The 17,824-nt window shown below is 39.5% G+C and overlaps 1 long non-coding RNA gene across 1 annotated transcript; it reads left to right on the top strand.

The window, feature by feature from the left end:
• The first annotated feature begins 6,704 nt into the window (after positions 1–6,704).
• Positions 6,705–16,608, top strand: LOC114671709 (uncharacterized). Its single transcript, XR_003721734.2, has 3 exons — positions 6,705–6,786; positions 9,228–9,309; positions 16,580–16,608. It is a non-coding gene; the product is annotated as an uncharacterized LOC114671709 (long non-coding RNA).
• The last annotated feature ends 1,216 nt before the right edge of the window (positions 16,609–17,824 follow it).

Below are 17,824 nucleotides of genomic sequence, written 5' to 3'. Positions count from 1 at the left end.
TGTGCATAGTTCCTAATAGCTAAACACTGGAAACAAACCTCTGAAAAGAATTTGGTAGATCTATATGTACTTACACAGAAAGGGTTCCAAGATACAGCAACACGTAAAAAGAGCAAGTTATAAAAATGATTTAGAAAATGATTCAATTTTGTTACATGCAGAGGAAAAAAAATCTAGTGTCATATATACTAAAATATAAATACTAGCTATTTCTGGGGGGTGGCATTTTGGAGTATCTTCCGTTTCTATCTCATGTATTTCTGTAATATTTGGTCATATACTAAGGGTAAAATAAAAACAATTTAAAAAATAACAGTATGAACATCACTTACATAGCTTTCTTGCCAACCCCTAGAAATAGCTAGATTAGATTCAGGATCATGTTAAATCTGAAGCTAAACATGAGGAAACAACAATCAGATAAATCCAGATTGTGTGAGATGCTACAAGATAACTAACCTGGACTCCTAAAATGTGTCGATGTTATGAAAAATGAAAAGAGTCATGGGTTCTAGATTATGAACAACTAAAGAGACCTGACAATTAAACACAATATGTGATGTCTGACTGGATTCTAAATTTACACACATATGGAAAAAACATTATAAAGGACCTTCATGGAACACAACTGCATGGGTGAATCTACATGACAGAATTAGTATTCCTAGGATCACATTTTGGGAAATGCTGGGATAGAAAATGTCCCTTTAACTGAAGTTTATTGTGCCCCTTCATGCTAGATGTTTCTATATATATTTTTTTCTTATTTAATCCTGGTAATTTAGAGAAGAACAAGATGATTTTCTATCAAACTTAAACTCTAATTATTACTCTGATTGTTGAGAAATGCCAATATATTCATTTCTAGAATATCTTTCCTGGTTTATAGATTTTTCAATGAGTGCTTAGATATGAATTGTAATTTATTATCAAGTTGGGGAATCGGGGAATTTCTGAGCTGTAGGGGATCTTATAGGAATTGTGGGATCAACCCTTACCATTTTACAGATGAGCAAAGGAACTCCGATGGGCTATGTGACTTACACACATTCAATTAGGAGAACTGGCTTTGGAAACCTAGCCTCCAAATTCAGTACTCTCACCATAAAACTATTATGATTTACTTAACCCTTGCTGAATGCCAGCAGTGGACAAGGCATCATAACGGCCTGCCCTAACACACCCTTCTGCCGGAAAGGGGCTCAACACTTGAGGAGGAACTGCATGACCATCTTCAGGGAGCAAGAGTATCCAACTCCCCGCACTTCTAGTCATGCAGGCAGTCTGCTGAGTCCACGTTGCACCAAGGCATGCCCTTTGCCTGACTTTTTTGTTACATAAGAAAGCACTAGGAGTTCGAGCCAACACTTTTTTTTCTTTAAAAAAAATACAAAAGACAAAGCAAACTGACTGCTTATGGAAGATGGATCACAAAAGAGTCCTAAGTCCTTTCCTTATCCTCCTAATAAACATTTCCCTCACAACATATTCCCAGTAGGCCTCAATCCATCTGGTAGAATGATGGAGGAGATTAAATCATTTGTTCTTTATAAAATGTGTGTAACACTTTCTCAACTACACTAAGACTCCAGATTTATACAACCCTCATTTTATATCTCCCTCTAAGAATAACCTCCTGATTTACAGAATTTAAAGAAGGCAACAGCCCTTCTCCCTAAAACAGTTTTCTTGACTGGCTTATACCCATTCTTCTTTTAGATGGAGTCTCTCTCTGTTGCCCAGGCTAGAGTGCAGTAGTGCGACCTCACTCACTGCAACTTCTCCCTCCCAGGCTCAAGCAATTCTCCTGCCTCGGCCTCCTGAGTAGCTGGGATTGCAGGCACATGCCACCACAGCTGGCTAATTTTTGTATTTTTAGTAGAGAGAGGATTTCACTATGTTGGCCAGGCTGGTCTTGAACTCCTGACCTCAGGTAATCGGTCTGCCTCGGCCTCCCAAAATGTTGTGATTACAGGCATGTGCCATCATGCCTGGCCTTATACCCACTCTTTCGGAGACCAATGGAATGCCCCCCAAATGTTGACAGTGAAAGGGTGACTTCCCTTGTTGAGGGGGTAGGACAGGCACAGGGCTCTTGAGAGCACAGAGAGCCACATAGGTGACCAAGACCAAGGTTTGTAGAGGTAAGTTCAAGTCTAAATACCTGGAAGAGCACATACAACCTCAAATCTGGAGACAACCAATATTGCAGTTGAGAATCAAGGGTTTGGAATTGAATGGAAATGGGTTGGCTGCACAGACAGGTCAGGGCCAGGCAAGACTCTCTTGGAAAATAGCCCCAGATTCTAGCGGACATGTGTGGTTTGCCATGTGTGGCTGGCAGGATCTTGTGTCTTGAATTGGCTGACGTGGCCAGGATCAGGTGGGACCAGAAGAGCCACTGCATGATCAGTGAACTACTGTTGAGATCGCCAGGGCCTGAGTTAGGGTCTGGAGTAAAAACTAGATCCCCACATCCAGGGGGGTCAGCAGGGTGTGAAGTCAAAGGTAAACCCATTGTTGATCTAATAATCAAATTTGACAAATCAAAAGAGGAGTAAGAATCCAAGCATGAAGCCACGGAGAGCAGGCAGCCCAGGCAGCCAACCTTAGAAGTGTGTAGTGCAGGGCTGGGGTGGAGAGGGGTTGGGAGGATCCCAAGCCCAAAGAGTAGGATGGTACGGCTACTTTTCATTGTGTTCCTGCTGTTCCGATGGGGACGTATCTGTGTCATTAAAATACCACTGGACATTTGTTTACTCTGTTTCTTTGCAATTAACTGAGAGTATGAAGTAGAGAGGAGAATTTTGCTTATGGGGAGAGTATGTTTGTGTTGATAGGAAGCCCTATGGGAGCTCTTCAGAATTTCAAACATGCAGGCATTTTTCTATGCCGGGCAGGAAGAAGCTGGGAATATGGCTGAAAGGACTGCTCCTTGATTAGCCATACTGAGTTCTCCAGCTGACTAGTTGGAGATCCATGGATCAGATCACGTGCTTGCAATTTGGAGAGGGTATGTAAAGTTCCTACACTCAAGTCTTAACAGCTCAGCTCAGACAGACACATTTATGCCTAAGCCCCAAGGAAGGGAACCAGGAAGCCCGAGTAGTAGGGAAGGCTATGTTCCCAGCAGGAAAGCCTGAGAACATAGAGTGCCAACAGCACAGGGGAGAAAGGGAGAGTGAACCCCAAGGGTGCTCCCAGCCCTACTCAGTGAAAAGGGTAGATGGTGGGGTCCAGCTCACAGGATGCCAGTGTGCCCACCTGTACCCCAGCCTCAACCGCAATACTCAGTTTTGTCTGTGTCACATAATGGGTTTTCTGTAACTTTCATTCGGCTTTAGATCATTTGAAAATGACCACCCTGTACCAGCAATGCCAAATGCCATCCCCGTCTTAGCTCTGAGTTGGTTGCCATGTCAGACCCTCTCCTCAAGGGATTTACAATCGCTCTGGAAAGCCCAGTTTTATGCAATGGCAAAAAGGAGAGAACAATATAGGATGGGCCTTAACTGAATGATAAGTGATATGTTACAGGCTGCAAGTGACTCACAGTTACCAGAAAAAAAGAGATCCATTGGTTGTGGGGGGTGGGAAGATATGTCAAAAAGGAAAGAAATTTCTACCAAAAAAAAAAAAAGTGGAACTTGAGCTGAGCCTTAAAGGAGGAGAAGATTTGAAGAAATGGGGAGGGCATCCCAAGCTTTGGGAACAGCATGAACAAAGGTATAGAGACAGGAATACTTAAGGCCAGTTTAGGAAACAGTAAATTAAAAAACATATGGATGATTGACAGCATTTTCCATTTTTAAAATGACTTATTCAGACTGTATCCTGAGCAAGAACAATTTCCTGTGGTTTATAAATAGGCCCCAGTCATTTTAGTAGAACTGTAACACTGGTGATCGTTCGTGAAATGTTCCATGGAGACTTAGTTTTCCAAGGGCCAGGAGAAAATGTATAAATGCATAAGAAATGGTCCAGAACATGAAACACCATCAGTAAAACCTAATACAAGGTTGATGCAGAAACTTTCTCTTCCTAACCAGGTACTTGTCTCCTTCTCCCTTCTTCCTTCCTAGATTTGTTCCAGATTTACTATGCAAAATGCCTAAGGTTTTTTAAAGAACTAGAATAGAAATTGGGAGATAAAGAAATAGGCACAAGAGATGATGTCATTTGTTTAAGCTCACAGGGAAGGCAGTGCCAAGGTTACAATTCAGGATGCCCATCTCAAGTTTCCTTTAACTGATGATCTTGAACACAGAATTCTACCCGCCTCCATAACCTAAGAAGCCATCAGCATTGTACAGAATTCTAATTCCCTCAGTTCCTATGATGAGAACCTTCTCACCAGTCTGGTATGTTTCATAGGTTCGGGATCCCACTTGCCTATACTTGAGAAACATTTCAAAGTTTTTGTGCATGTTATATGATGAACAAAAGAAAGAAAATACTTACATTGGTAGTTATAGGTTAACCTAATTAACTTGTATTTTGTTTGCAATCAACATCATTCTCAACTTTCCTGTACAATACTGTTCTGTTTTTCAATCTGTTCTGATAGCATTTGCATCACAATATAGTGTTCATTTTGGCCTAAGAGAGATTATGAATGAACAAATCTATTTTATTTGTATTTTTCATTTGGGTTCCACTAACTATAGACTTAGGTCAAAAATGAGCCCATGATTATCCTAACTATTCTACCTCTAAGTCTTAATACAATTGGTAAAAGAGGGAGCCTAGACTTTGCTTACAGCTTTGAGTGATTGAAATTAAATTTCAGTAGCAGCAGAAGCAAGCTACCTTATTACAAAAACTTTCCTAGGAAAAATACCTAACAGTCAATCCTAGCTTATATCTGAAGAGATCACCATTCAATATCTCCAAAACTGTGAAATAACACTACTAACTAGTGATTTTACCTGTTTTGCAAGCATCTGGAGTTATATGTAAGCCTTTACCGAGATCCCAGCTCTCTAAATAAGAACGGATGTTAAGCATCACTCTCATCCTTGCAACGAAGTCATTTTATGGTGTCATAAAACCACCACCAACAGCATTTCTGCCTATTCCACAATCCTCCCAAGCACCTCAAAATTCTTAAAATACTGAAATTGAAAAGGAAACTCTACCCAATGTATCAAATGCAATAATAAATGTGTACAAAATGTCATTTAATAGGCAGAATTTGGACCCAAAGAATATTATTTTCATACGGTGTTTAAGATTTGCAGGGTTCCTTTTTAGTGACAAAGGTCATATTTGGTTCAGCCATGCCACATGTGTAAGTTTTACATTTCATGAGGATTTTCAGAGGAAGAGTGTGAAGGTATTCTTTTTGGACAGATTCTCTTTTATAGTGATATGATAGCAACATTGGATTATATATTAAACCACCAGTTAATTAGAAATTAGGTACACAGCCATAACCTAGGAAAGCATGTCCTATATATATTTTTTGGTTCTCAACATCCCAACATCTTTATCTCAGGGTATAAAAGAACTAGAATAGAAATTGGGAGATTTTTACATTAGACATAACATTAGAGTTAAGTGCAATGTGTGCCCTATAGTCCCAGCTACTAGAAAAGACTGAGGTAGGAGTATCACTTGAGGCCAGGAGTTAGTTCAAGTCCAGCCTGGACAACCCAGTGAGACCTGATCTCTGGAAAAAAAAAAAAAAAAAAAGGAAATCAAGTTCTTTTCATTTTGAAACAACAACAACAAAAAAAAAACGAAAAGAAAAATCCTAAATGAATGCGCATATGCAAAGACAAAACAAAAAATACCACTTTTCTGAGATGTGGAAGTTTAGATAGCTTCTGTGCAGCCCTCAAGAAGTATTTTTTACTCAAGAAGTAAGATTCAACAGCCTTTCTGAATTTTAGCATTACGTATCTGTGAAGAGTGGCAACAGACACAGGTGATCAGGAAATACACCTTTCGCTTCTCTAGTATGGCCTCTTTAGGCCTTCCTAAACTGCTAGCCCTCTCAGCACGATTTCCGCTGAATGTGAAACGCAAAGGACTTGGGAGGAGTGGGAAAGGAAAGTGTTGTGGCAAATTTAGTTTTGGAAATGTGAGATGCTACGTCTACCTCTTGGTTGATGTATGAAGCACAATAGCATATTAAAGTACCTGAAGGCCTAACTTGGTTATCTTAGCATTTTCCAAGCTGAGCTGACCACAAAACCCCATCCCCAGCTAGGCTGGGCATGAGTATTCCATGGGTTACTTTGGGAAAATACTGTCTGTGAAAGAGCATGGGCTTTTGATCAGACACAGGGTACTCAACGCTTTCTTCACCACTTAAGAGCTTTGAGGCTTTGGGCAAGTTACTTACCTCCTCTGAACCCTAGTTCCCTCATCTGAATTCTCTGGGAAATAACATCTATTACACATGATCTTTTGAAAACATAGTATCTACTTCATAAATGTTTATCCTCTTCTTTTTTTTTTTTTTATTTTTTTACAACCCATGGTAGGAGAAACCTTTTTGTGTCTCCACATGAATTCCAAGAACCTCTCAAATATGATCACTTTCTGTCTCCAGTCTCATCTCCCGGTAACACGGAGAAGTGTTAATACTATTTTAGATTCAGACTTCCCAAAATGTAACCTTACTAGCTGTGTGCCTTATGACCTGAGAAAATTCCTACCCTCTGTGTGCCTCAGAGTCCGCACCGGTAAAATGCAGGATAATAATGGCACCTACATCGTGGGGTTGTGAAGATTAAAGATTAACATTGAAGAAGTATTCAGAATAACACCTGGCATAAGGTAGGTGATCAATAACCTCAATGAAGTTACTAGTATTCTTCTAATCACATATTATACACCAATCATACTCGACTCCTTGCTTCCCAAAGATGCCTGACGTTTTCACGTGTCCATGTCTTTGCTCTTGCTGGCCTCTTCATTTGGAATAAAACCTTCTTCCACGTTTTCTACTTGGTGAAATCCTAACCACCCTCCAAGGCCCATCCTGAATGCTAACTTCTCTATGCAGCCTTTCCAGATTTCCTCTAACCAGGTGTCTTCCCCCTTAAAAGAATCCCCTCTAGGCCTTGTGACTCTTTCTTGACTCTTACCATGTTCTGCTTTGTATCTAATGAGTTTTATGCTCCTGGAGGAGCCAGTGGTATTTATATACCTTCCCCACACCCCAGCACCCAGCAGTGTGATCCAGCAGGAACAATGTCAGCCTGGGAACCAGGAAGCCTGGGCTCTGGACCCAGGTCAACCACTCTGCAACTTGGGGAAGTCACTTCATAGGAGCCTTGGTTTCCTCTTATTTAAACCAGTGAGTTGGAATAGATCAGCTCTAAAACCACTTCCATCTCTAACCTGTGAAAGTTTAATATATACTCCTTGAGCAGCCATATACGTGCCTGTGGAATTTTGAGCGACTGGAAGGAACAAGGTTTGAGCCCAGAAATAACTTTTCAGAAACCCTTGATTGCTCTGCTTGTGAAAGCAGAAGACTGAAATAACCCAAATAAAGTGTGGCATATGATGGAATACTATGCAGCTCTAATTTTAAAAAGGAAGCATATCATGTGCTGATAAGGAAAGATCTCAAGGGTGTATTAAGAAAGAACAAGGAACAGATTGGTATTTGTAGTATGCTGTCTGTTGTGTTAAAAAAAAAAAAAAAAAAAAAAAAAAGGAAAGAAATGGCCAGGTGCGGTGGCTCACACCTGTAATCCCAGCACTTTGGGAGGTGGAGGCAGGCAGATCACTTGAGATCAGGAGTTTGAGACCAGCTTGGCTAACAAGGTGAAACCCCGTCTCTACTAAAAATACAAACATTAGGCTGGGCGTGGTGGCTTACACCTGTAATCCCAGCACTTTGGGAGGCCCAGGCGGGCGGATCACGAGGTCAGGAGTTCAAGACCAGCCTGGCCAACATGGCAATACCCTGTCTCTACTAAAAGGCGTGGTAGTGCGTGCCTGTAGTCCCAGCTACTTAGGAGGCTGAGGCAGGAGAATCGCTTGAACCCAGGATTCGGAGGTTGCAGTGAGCTGATATTGTGCCATTGCACTCCAGTCACTCTGGTGAAAAGAGCAAGATTCCATCTCAAAAGAAAAAAAAAATACAAACATTAGCTGGGCATGGTGGCATGTGCCTGTAGTCCCAGCTCCTCTGGGATCGAGTAGCTGGGGCTGAGGCAGGAGAATTGCTTGAGCCTGGGAGGCAGAGGTTGCAGTGAGCCAAGATTACTCCAGCTTGGGCGACAGAGCGAGACTCCATCTCAAAAAAAAAAAAAGAGAAATAACAGGAATATATATTTGATTTTCTTTATATATATATACCTAAAGAAACACTAGGCAGGCACCCTGGAAGAGAAGTACATAAGAATATTTAAAACACATTTACTTAGGGGGAATGGGGTTAGGTTGTGAGATGGATGGTGACGGGGCGAGAGTGAGACATTCAATTCATTCCTTTTAATATCATTTACATTTCTAAATAATAAGTACTGCCTATATAAAGAAAAAAGCTAAAATTAAAAGAGAAATCTCTGATTGCAACAATGAGTATTTTTAACAAAACAGATGTTTATCTTTCTTGTTTCTTTTCTCCTTCCAGAGGGGCTAGGGAAGAACTAAGGAATGATTTGCTAATTTATTGATGTAATTTTGTACTGGCTATGAATTCCTGTAACAAACTTGTCATTGGAAAAGTGAGACTTGGACACTTCAGGTATCGCTGGAGTTTTCTTCTCAAGCCAGCTACATGGATCTCCAGTTCATGCTACTTGACTCAGATGGCTCAGAAACTAGAGGCTTCCATCCATCTGGGATGTAGCTGGTGATCATGTGAAAGGCCAGGGTGGCAGTAGCAGTACCTCTATTCTCTCTGGAGCATCTAGGAGAATTCAGTTCGGGAGGAGGCAAGTGGAACCCAGTAAATTATCAGATTAACAGAGGAACAACTGGAGAAGGCTCTGATTCCTCTCTTAAGTATGGCTAAAGATGGTAGGGCCTGCACTCCAATAGCTAAGAGATAATTCATAGAATGCTTCCAGATAACTTTCCTAGGCTTCCCATAGAATCTACCACTCAGACAGCATAAGTCTGTCTACCAAATTGGTAAAATTCCAGGTTCTTCTCAAATTCAGTTAACCTGCACCACAAGAAACTTAGGACCTACAAATATTTTTATTCCTTCTGTGGTGTCCCATCACAATTTGAAATTCAGTGTATGATTTTTTCAGCCTGCTTTGGTCCAAGGTCCTCTTTGGAGAGAATCCTGAAAGTGTAAATGACTTGCAGCTGAACCAGGCCCCTACTTCACAGGTATGTACTGCATTAAACCCCACACCCCTGCTTGGCCTCGCCTGGGAAAGCTTCAGAAGAGCTCTTCAAAGCAGACCTCATCAAAACAAACACCCCTACCTCTACCCCCATCTCCTGTGCTCTTCAGAAAACAAACAACAATACTTCTCTGTTCACCAAACAGAAGGAGAATTTTCTGTTTAAAGTATTTTTTTCTTATTCCCTATTGGCAGCACTTACTAAGGAACGGATGACTTTCAAGTTGAGTGAACTCTGTTTGAAACATAAGCACATAAGAATCCAGGTGCTTAAAACTTTTTCAAACTTAGAGACATCCTTACAACCTTCATATAAAAAACATATTTTTAATGTTTTATTAAAACCTCTGTCAGTTTAAAGGAAAGGATCTCTTTGACCACAGATTTTGAGTAACTACATTTACAATGAAAGCTAGTAAGCAAAATGTCTAAGATGCTATTTTCCTTTCAAACTTTTGGAAACAGCTTTGGTGTTAGATGGACCTGGGTTTGAATTCTGTTTTCCTTAATTCCTAGCTGTAAGATCTCAAGCAGCTGACCCAACCTCTCTGTGCCTCAATTTCTTCATTGGTAAAATGCGGATAAGAATAGTACATAGTAGCCAGGCATGGTGGCTCATGCCTGTAATCCCAGCATTTTGGGAGGCTGAGGTGGGTGAATCATTTGAGGTCAGGAGTTCAAGACCAGCCTGGCCAACATGGCAAAACCCCAACTCTACTAAAAATACAAAAAAGTTAGCTGGGCATGGTGGCGCACACCTGTAGTCCCAGCTACTTGGGAGGCTGAGGCAGGAGAACTGTTTGAACCCGGGAGGCAGAGTTGCAGTAAGCCGAGATCGCATCACTGCACTCCAGCCTGGGCAACAGAGCAAAACTTAAAAAAAAAAAAAAAAAAAAGAATAGTACATTGTACATATAGTTATGAGGATTAAATGAATGCATGAAACTCCTTAGCAAAGTGTCTATGTATACATATATGTAGTAAAAATAATAACGTTCAAACAATAAAAAATTACTATACTTTATTAGCTAAAATTTAGCAAATGCTTCTTCATTTTTATGAAAGTCTCCAATTTCAGACTTAAATAAAAAGGCCTTTCATTAAAATCAAACTCTTGCTTATGCTAACTCATGAGTAAAAGAAAGAACCCAAGAGAAGAAATCAGCCTGCAATCCATGAGAAGTGAGCAAGGAAAGAATTTCATGCTTCCATGACAAATGTTCAGATAGTCTTAATGTTTTTTATGATCTCTAGTCATCCTCTGAGAGTGAGATGTCTCACTTATGCCATGTATCTATACCCACACAGCATTTGAGGGTATTGGATGGGAAATGAGATTACCCCAATATCACAAGTATGGTTTAGGGGGCAAAGTGGCCAGAATCTAAGGACTCAATCCAGACAGAAGAGTTTCTCCTCAAATAAGCTACGTGGTAAACCTCTCTGTCTGACCGCTGTGGGGAAGTGATTTTTTTCTCTCTGTTTCTTACCCATAAGCCTATGGATTTCTGCAGTTTCTTGAATGAATTCTAGGTATGAACCTAACCCACTTCTGGAATTTTTTTTTTTTTTTCCCAGACAGAGTTTTGCTCTTGTTGCCCAGGCTGGAGTGCAATGGCATGATTTTGGCTTACTCAACCTCCACCTCCTGGGTTCAAGCGATTCTCCTGCCTCAGCCTCCTGAGTAGCTGGGATTACAGGCATGCACCACCATGCCCGGCTAATTTTGTATTTTTAGTAGAGATGGGTTTTCACCATGTTGGTCAGGCTGGTCTCGAACTCCTGACCTCAGGTGATCCACCCACTTTGGCCTCCCAAAGTGCTGGGCTTACAGGGGTGAGCCATCGTGCCTGGCCTGGAATTCTTTATGTAGGCCAGCAAATGATGTCAAATGTGGGGTAGGGGAGAAGCTGGTGAGTTATCTTGAGGCAATGGCACTCTGTCATTATCAAGGATTTATTTGGACTTCCAAAAGAATACCACCAGGCATGAAAATATTAGCCATGCCTACCTTCTATTTATTTAAAAAAAGCATCTTGACTTGCCACTCACAGATACCAAGGCCATTGTGATGGGGGCACTATGGGAAGCCTGGAGGTTGAAAACTTGACCTCGTTTTGGAGTGCTTACTTTGTGGCATATTCCAAATTCTAGTTGCCTTTCTTCAGTTTTCTTGAGTCTAAAGCATTAAGGATGCCAATTACTAAAGACCTCATTGACAAAGTCTAGAACAACATTGAGTAAATGGAATAGAATGTGAGGCACATATGTAATTTAAATTTCTTTAGAGACAAGTGCAATGGTGTGCACCTGTAGTCCCAGCTAGTTGGAAGGCTGAGGTGGGAGGATCATCGCTTGAGCCCACTAGCTCAAGTCTAGTCTTGGCAACATAGTGAGACTAGTTTCAACAAAATTTTTTTTTCCTAATAGCCACATTAGAAAAAGAATGGTAAAATAATTTTAAAAGTAGATTTTATGTAACCCCTTAAATAAAATACAAAAAGATTAATTGCAACATATCAATATTTTTTGAGTTGAGATATGTTGCATTTTTTTTTTTTAACTAAGCTTCTGGAATCTGGAGTGTATGTAGATTTCATAAAATGTACAGTTAAAACATGCAGATTTAAATAACCAAATTGTTCCAAACATATTTAAAAGTTTCTCAGTAACTGAAGCAATAATAAATTTTTAAATCTTAATTTTAATTAAAATCAAGTAAAATGAAAAATTCAGTTGCTCTGTCACTCTAGCCACATTTTAACTGCTGAACAGCAACATGTGGCTATGGGAAATAACTGGTGGAGGCCGGGCATGGTGGCTCATGCCTGTCATCCTAGCACTTTGGGAGGCCGAGGCGGGTGGATCACCTGAGGTCAGGAGTTTGAGACCAGCCTGGCCAACATGGTGAACCCCCATCTCTACTAAAAATACAAAAAATTAGCTGGGCATGGTGGTGGGCATCTGTAGTCTCAGCTACTTGGGAGGCTGAGGCAGGAGAATTGCTTGAACCTGGGAGGCAGAGGTTGCAGTGAGCCGAGATAGCACCATTGCACTCCAGCCTAAGCAACGAGAGCTAAACTCCGTCTCAAAAAAAAAAAAAAAAAAAAAAAAAAAAAAAGAAAATACCTGGTGGCTACTGTATTGGACAGTGTAGGTTGAGATGATGAGGAAAAACTGCACATTGTCACATGGAGAGTCATCACACTCTGAGATTTTTCCCTTCATTCTTAGATGCTACTTGCCAAAGGGAGATTTCAAAAACTTTTTTTTTTGTTAATTTCTAGTTTGGCTCCAACAGTAAAGGCTCAGAATCCTTCTTATATTTCTGTGGTGGGATAATTAACATCAAGCTCCCTGAAAGCATGCAGGTGGAATAGTTCACCTGAGAAATGAATAGTAATAAATCCTTTCTCAAGAGGCACATATAAGAAAATCTTAAAGAACATGTAGTAGCCCATTTACCTGATATGACTAGTGCTTCATTGGTCATTGATAAATGATGTTAAATGAGAAACTAATAAAAAATAATTTTATTTTTGAATTAAATTTCTTAAAAGATTGAGGTGATAGGCATATAACATAAAATTAACCATTTTAAAGCAAACATTTCAGTGGCATTTCAAGTGTACTATGTTGTGCAACCATCACCTCTAGATCTAAAACATTTTCATTATCTCAAAAGAAAAGCCATATTGGCCAGGCGCAGTGGCTCATGCCTGTAATCCCAGCACTTTGGGAGGCCGAGGTGGGCTGATCACTTGAGGTCACGGTTGAGACCAGCCTGGCCAACATGTGAAACCCTGTCTCTACTAAAGATACAAAAATTAGCGGGGCGTGGTGGCACATGCCTGTAATCCCAACTGCTCGAATCTCTTGATTCATGAGGGGTAGCATGAGAATCTCTTGAATCTGAGAGGTGAAGTTTGCAGTGAGCCAAGATTGTGCTACTGCACTGCAGCCTGGGCAACAGTGCAAGACTCTGTCTCAAAAAAAAAAAAAACATCCATCAAGCAGTAGACCCCATTCCCCCACTCCCCACCCATCCTAGCTCCTGGCAGCCACAATCTGCTTTCTATCTCTAAGGATTTACCTATTCTGGATAAATAAAATCGTATGTGACCTTTCGTATCAGACTTCTTTCATTTAGCATAATGTTTTCAAGGTTTACCCACACTGTAACATGTATCAGTACTTCATTCCCTTTTGTGGCTGAATAATGTTCCATTGTATAGCTGTACCACATTTTCATTATCTATTCATCAGGTGATGGACATTTGGGTTGTTTCCACCTTTTCGCTATTGTGAATAGTCTCCTATGAACATTAATGTACAGGTATTTATTTGAGTATCTGTTTTCCATTCTTTTGGGCATATACCTAGAAATGGAACTGCTGGGTCACATGGTAATTCTATGTTCTTCTTTTTGACAGACTGCTAAACTCTTCTACAGCAGCTGCACATTTTACATTCCCACCAACAATATACAAGGCTCTCAATTTCTCCACATTTTCACCAACACTTGCTATTTTCCATCTTTTAAATAAAATTAAAGCCATCCTAGTGAATGTGACGTGGTATCTCAAAGTGGTTTGGATTTGCATTTTTCTAATGACTAAAAATGTTGAGCATTTGCTGTGCAGAAGAGCTAAACAGACAACCTACAGAATGGAAGAAACTATTTGCAATCTATGCATCTGACAAAGGTCTAAAATCCAGCGTCTATCAGGAACTTAAACAAATTTACAAGAAAATAAGATAATATTTGATAAAGCCCATTAAAAAGTAGGAAAAGGACATGAACAGACACTTTTCAAAAGAAGACATACATGTGGCCAACAAGCATATAAAAAAAAAGCTCAATATCACTGATCATTAGAGAAGTGCAAATCAAAACCACAATGAGATACCATCTCACACCAGTCAGAATGGCTATTATTAATCAGTCAAAAAATAACAGGTGTTGGAGAGACTGCAGAGAAAGAGGAACACTTCTACACTGTTGGTGGGAGTGTAAATTAGTTCAATCACTGTGGAAAGTAGTGTGGTGATTCCTCAAAGAGCTAAAACCAGAATGACCATTCAACCCAGCAATCTCATCACTGAGTATATAACCAAAGAAATATAAATCATTCTATCTTAAAGACACATGCACATGTATGCTCACTGAAGCACTATTAATAACAGCCAAGACATGGAATCAACCTAAATGTCCATCAGTGGTAGACTGGATAAAGAAAATGTAGTACATATATACCATGGAATACCATGCAGCCACGTAAGAACAAGATTATGTCCTTTGCAGAAACATGGATTGAGCTGGAGTCTGTTATCCTTAGCAAAGTGATACAGGAACAGAAAACCAAATAGCGCATGTACTCACTTATAAGCAGGAGGTAAATGATTACAACACACAGACACAAAGAGGGGAACAATAGATACTGGGGCCTTCTTTAGGGTGAAGGTTGGGAGGAGGGAAGAGAATCAGAAAAAAATGACTATTGAGTACTAGGTTTAGTACCTGGGTGATGAAATAATCTGTATAACAAACCCCTGTGGCACAAGTTTACCTGTTTGCAAACCTACACATATACCCCAAACCGAAAATAAAAGTTTTTAAAAAAAAAACCAACAGAATTTTCTGAATGGTTAAAAAAAGTAACATATGCACAACATAAAACTTACCATTTTAACCATTTTAATACAGTTTAGTGGCGTTATGTACATGCACGTCGTTGTGATACCATCACCACCATCTATCTCTAGAACTTTCTTCATCTTGCAAAATAGTTATGTTTAATAATTAATATGCAATGCCCAGGTATACAGCTCTGATGTGCCACCTCCTAAGATATCTCTGGCACTTAACTAGCTGTGAGAACTTGGGCAACTCATTTGGCCATTCGGTCATCCACAGAATGGGGTTAATATTTACCCCACAGAACTGGCAAAAGGACAAAATAAGATAATATTTGATAAAGCATTTCAAAAACTGGAAAACATTTTATGGTTGATATTATTATTATTAACATAGAAAATGTGAAGATCTTTTATAGAAAGCTGACACCATTTATTGTGATCATTTTATAAATAGTATTGTTATACATTTAGATTACCATCTATTCAGATTTATTACACATATCTTTTACTTTTTGGTTGATTGATTGTATCCCCTACTAGAATGGAAGATCCATGAAAGCAATGATTTTTTAAAATTATTTTACCTATTGCTCTATTTCAGAGCTGAGAAGAATATAAGGCATATCCATCTCTTGGATAATGAAAGAATTACTTTATACAAGAGTAAATATGTTATTAGTGGTTAAAGAATATTCATTCATGATAATGGTAGTTTACATATAAGTCTTTAGGTTTTCCCAGTGCAAAATTAATACATGTGAATTCCCAAATGAAATATATTTTAAATATGAGTAAATTTCCCAGACTAGTTCAGCGCTAAAAGGAAGCAAGTTTAGGAGTAAATAGGAATTTTTAAAATATATGCAAGTTTTCAAAATATGTTCTGATTTTAAAGTTTTGGGCTATTATCAGTACAATAAAAGATGGGTTTTAATTGGGTTAATATAATATAAAAAAAGGAAATACTTAGAATATCATTCTCTTTTCTAAATAAAACAGGTTGTAGTAGACAATACTGTTTATCAATATCTTTTTATTTTATTTCATTTCATTTTTTGAGACAGAGTCTCGCTCTGTCACCCATGTTGGAATGCAGTGGCGCGATCTCGGCTCACTGCAACCTCCACCTCCCAGGTTCAAGCGATTCTCCTGCCTCAGCCTCCAGAGTACCTGGGACTATAGATGCGTCCCACCATGCCCGGCTAATTTTTGTATTTTTAGTAGAGATGGGGTTCTGCCATGTGGGCCAGGCTGGTCTTGAACTCCTGACCTCAGGTGATCCACCCACCTCAGCCTCCCAAAGTGCTGGGATTACAGGCATGAGCCACTGTGCCCAGCCTTCCCCTACGTTTTGAATGGAAAGTTAAAATGATAATTTATATCTGCAAAAATTTTGTAATAAAGTATTTGGATGGGAGATAAAGCCATATGCAATCACATGGTTTTAAAAACGGAGAGCAATATGTTACAAACATGCTATTGCAGACTTCTAGGTTCCTTTAAATCAACCCCGATTCTAATATGAGAAGAAACTTAACAAAGCCGCTTCTGAGATACGTGGGAATAATCCTTCCGAACTGTTATCACTGACTAAGGCTTTTTATCTTTTTCAGATTTTGGCTTCCATAAAGATGTCTTCTCCAATAATTTTTCCAGTTGTGCTATCTTTTCTTTGAATTGTTACTTCTTTTTGGTCGTTGGTATACTGAGTTCTGCGGGGTGATTTTTTGCACCTAAGGGTAAGAATTCAAAATTGTGAGGCAGGTATTTATAGTAGAACTCTGAATCCTCGTCTTTCACATTTTTGGAATAATTACTGAGGCTTTACTAGAGTACCTTGCTAAGGTGTGTGTGGCTTTTTTTTTTTTTTTTTTTTAAGGAAATTAAAAAACAACATAAGTGGGAGTGGAATGGGGTAAGGGAGGTGAATCATCCATCAAATAAAAATTTATTTAAGTACCGTTGTCTGTGATAAAGGAATTATTTAAGAGTCATCGTTTCAGAATAACACTGGAAAAATTAGTTTAAATGCATGCACTTCCCAATATTGTTACTGTTTTCTTTGGTATCTCACTAACATTGTAGGTGGGGAGGTGCTGGGGTCTATGGTAAAAAATAAATAAGTGCTTTATTTTTTGTTTTCTAGTGGATTTCCCTTATTACCTAATGAGGGCAGCAGCTTACAAGTTGATTCTGTTCAATTCAACAAATGTTTTTTTAGTATCTCCTAAGCGCCTGCTATATGTACAGAGTGAAGAAAGAACGAACCCTACCCCTAGAGAGTTTACCGTGTGGCTGTGTTGATTCACCTTCTGAGAAAAAATGTTATTTGCTTTCCTCAATTTTTTTCCTATCTATCAAAAGTAAACGTAGGTTCAAACATTCAAACCTATGAAGGCCTAAAACGAAGAATCACCTTCAGTTTGCTGTGTAAATTTCATTAAGTTTTATTTTAAAATATTCATTTAAAAATACAAACATATAAACTCATCAGACCAGGTTCTAGTGATCTGAGATAGAAGCATGGTCCAAACTACTTGACTGCCTTGTATTTTTGTTTTGTTTTAATCCAGGTGATCGGGTCTTTATGGGGAAAATCCCTGGTGTTTTTTCAAACAGGAAGGGCCCTCCTCCCTCTGAATGCCCGCAGTGCCGCCTTGTGCACCTTACAGAACAAGGAGAAAGTCAGTTTCTTCAAACTGTTTTCTAAAGAGCGTTTCCATTCGGGTTCCTGGTGATTCCACCATCTTTTCTTCACAATAGTGACGGTTCTGGAATTTCTACACAGTTTGAGGGGCTGACGGGGTAGACCAGGTGACTGGGAAGGGGCATGGCACATGACAAAAATTCGAGGAAAC

Source organism: Macaca mulatta, chromosome 13, assembly GCF_049350105.2.
Source record: "Macaca mulatta isolate MMU2019108-1 chromosome 13, T2T-MMU8v2.0, whole genome shotgun sequence".
NCBI lineage: Eukaryota > Metazoa > Chordata > Mammalia > Primates > Cercopithecidae > Macaca > Macaca mulatta.
This window is presented reverse-complemented; position numbering and strand designations above follow the sequence as displayed.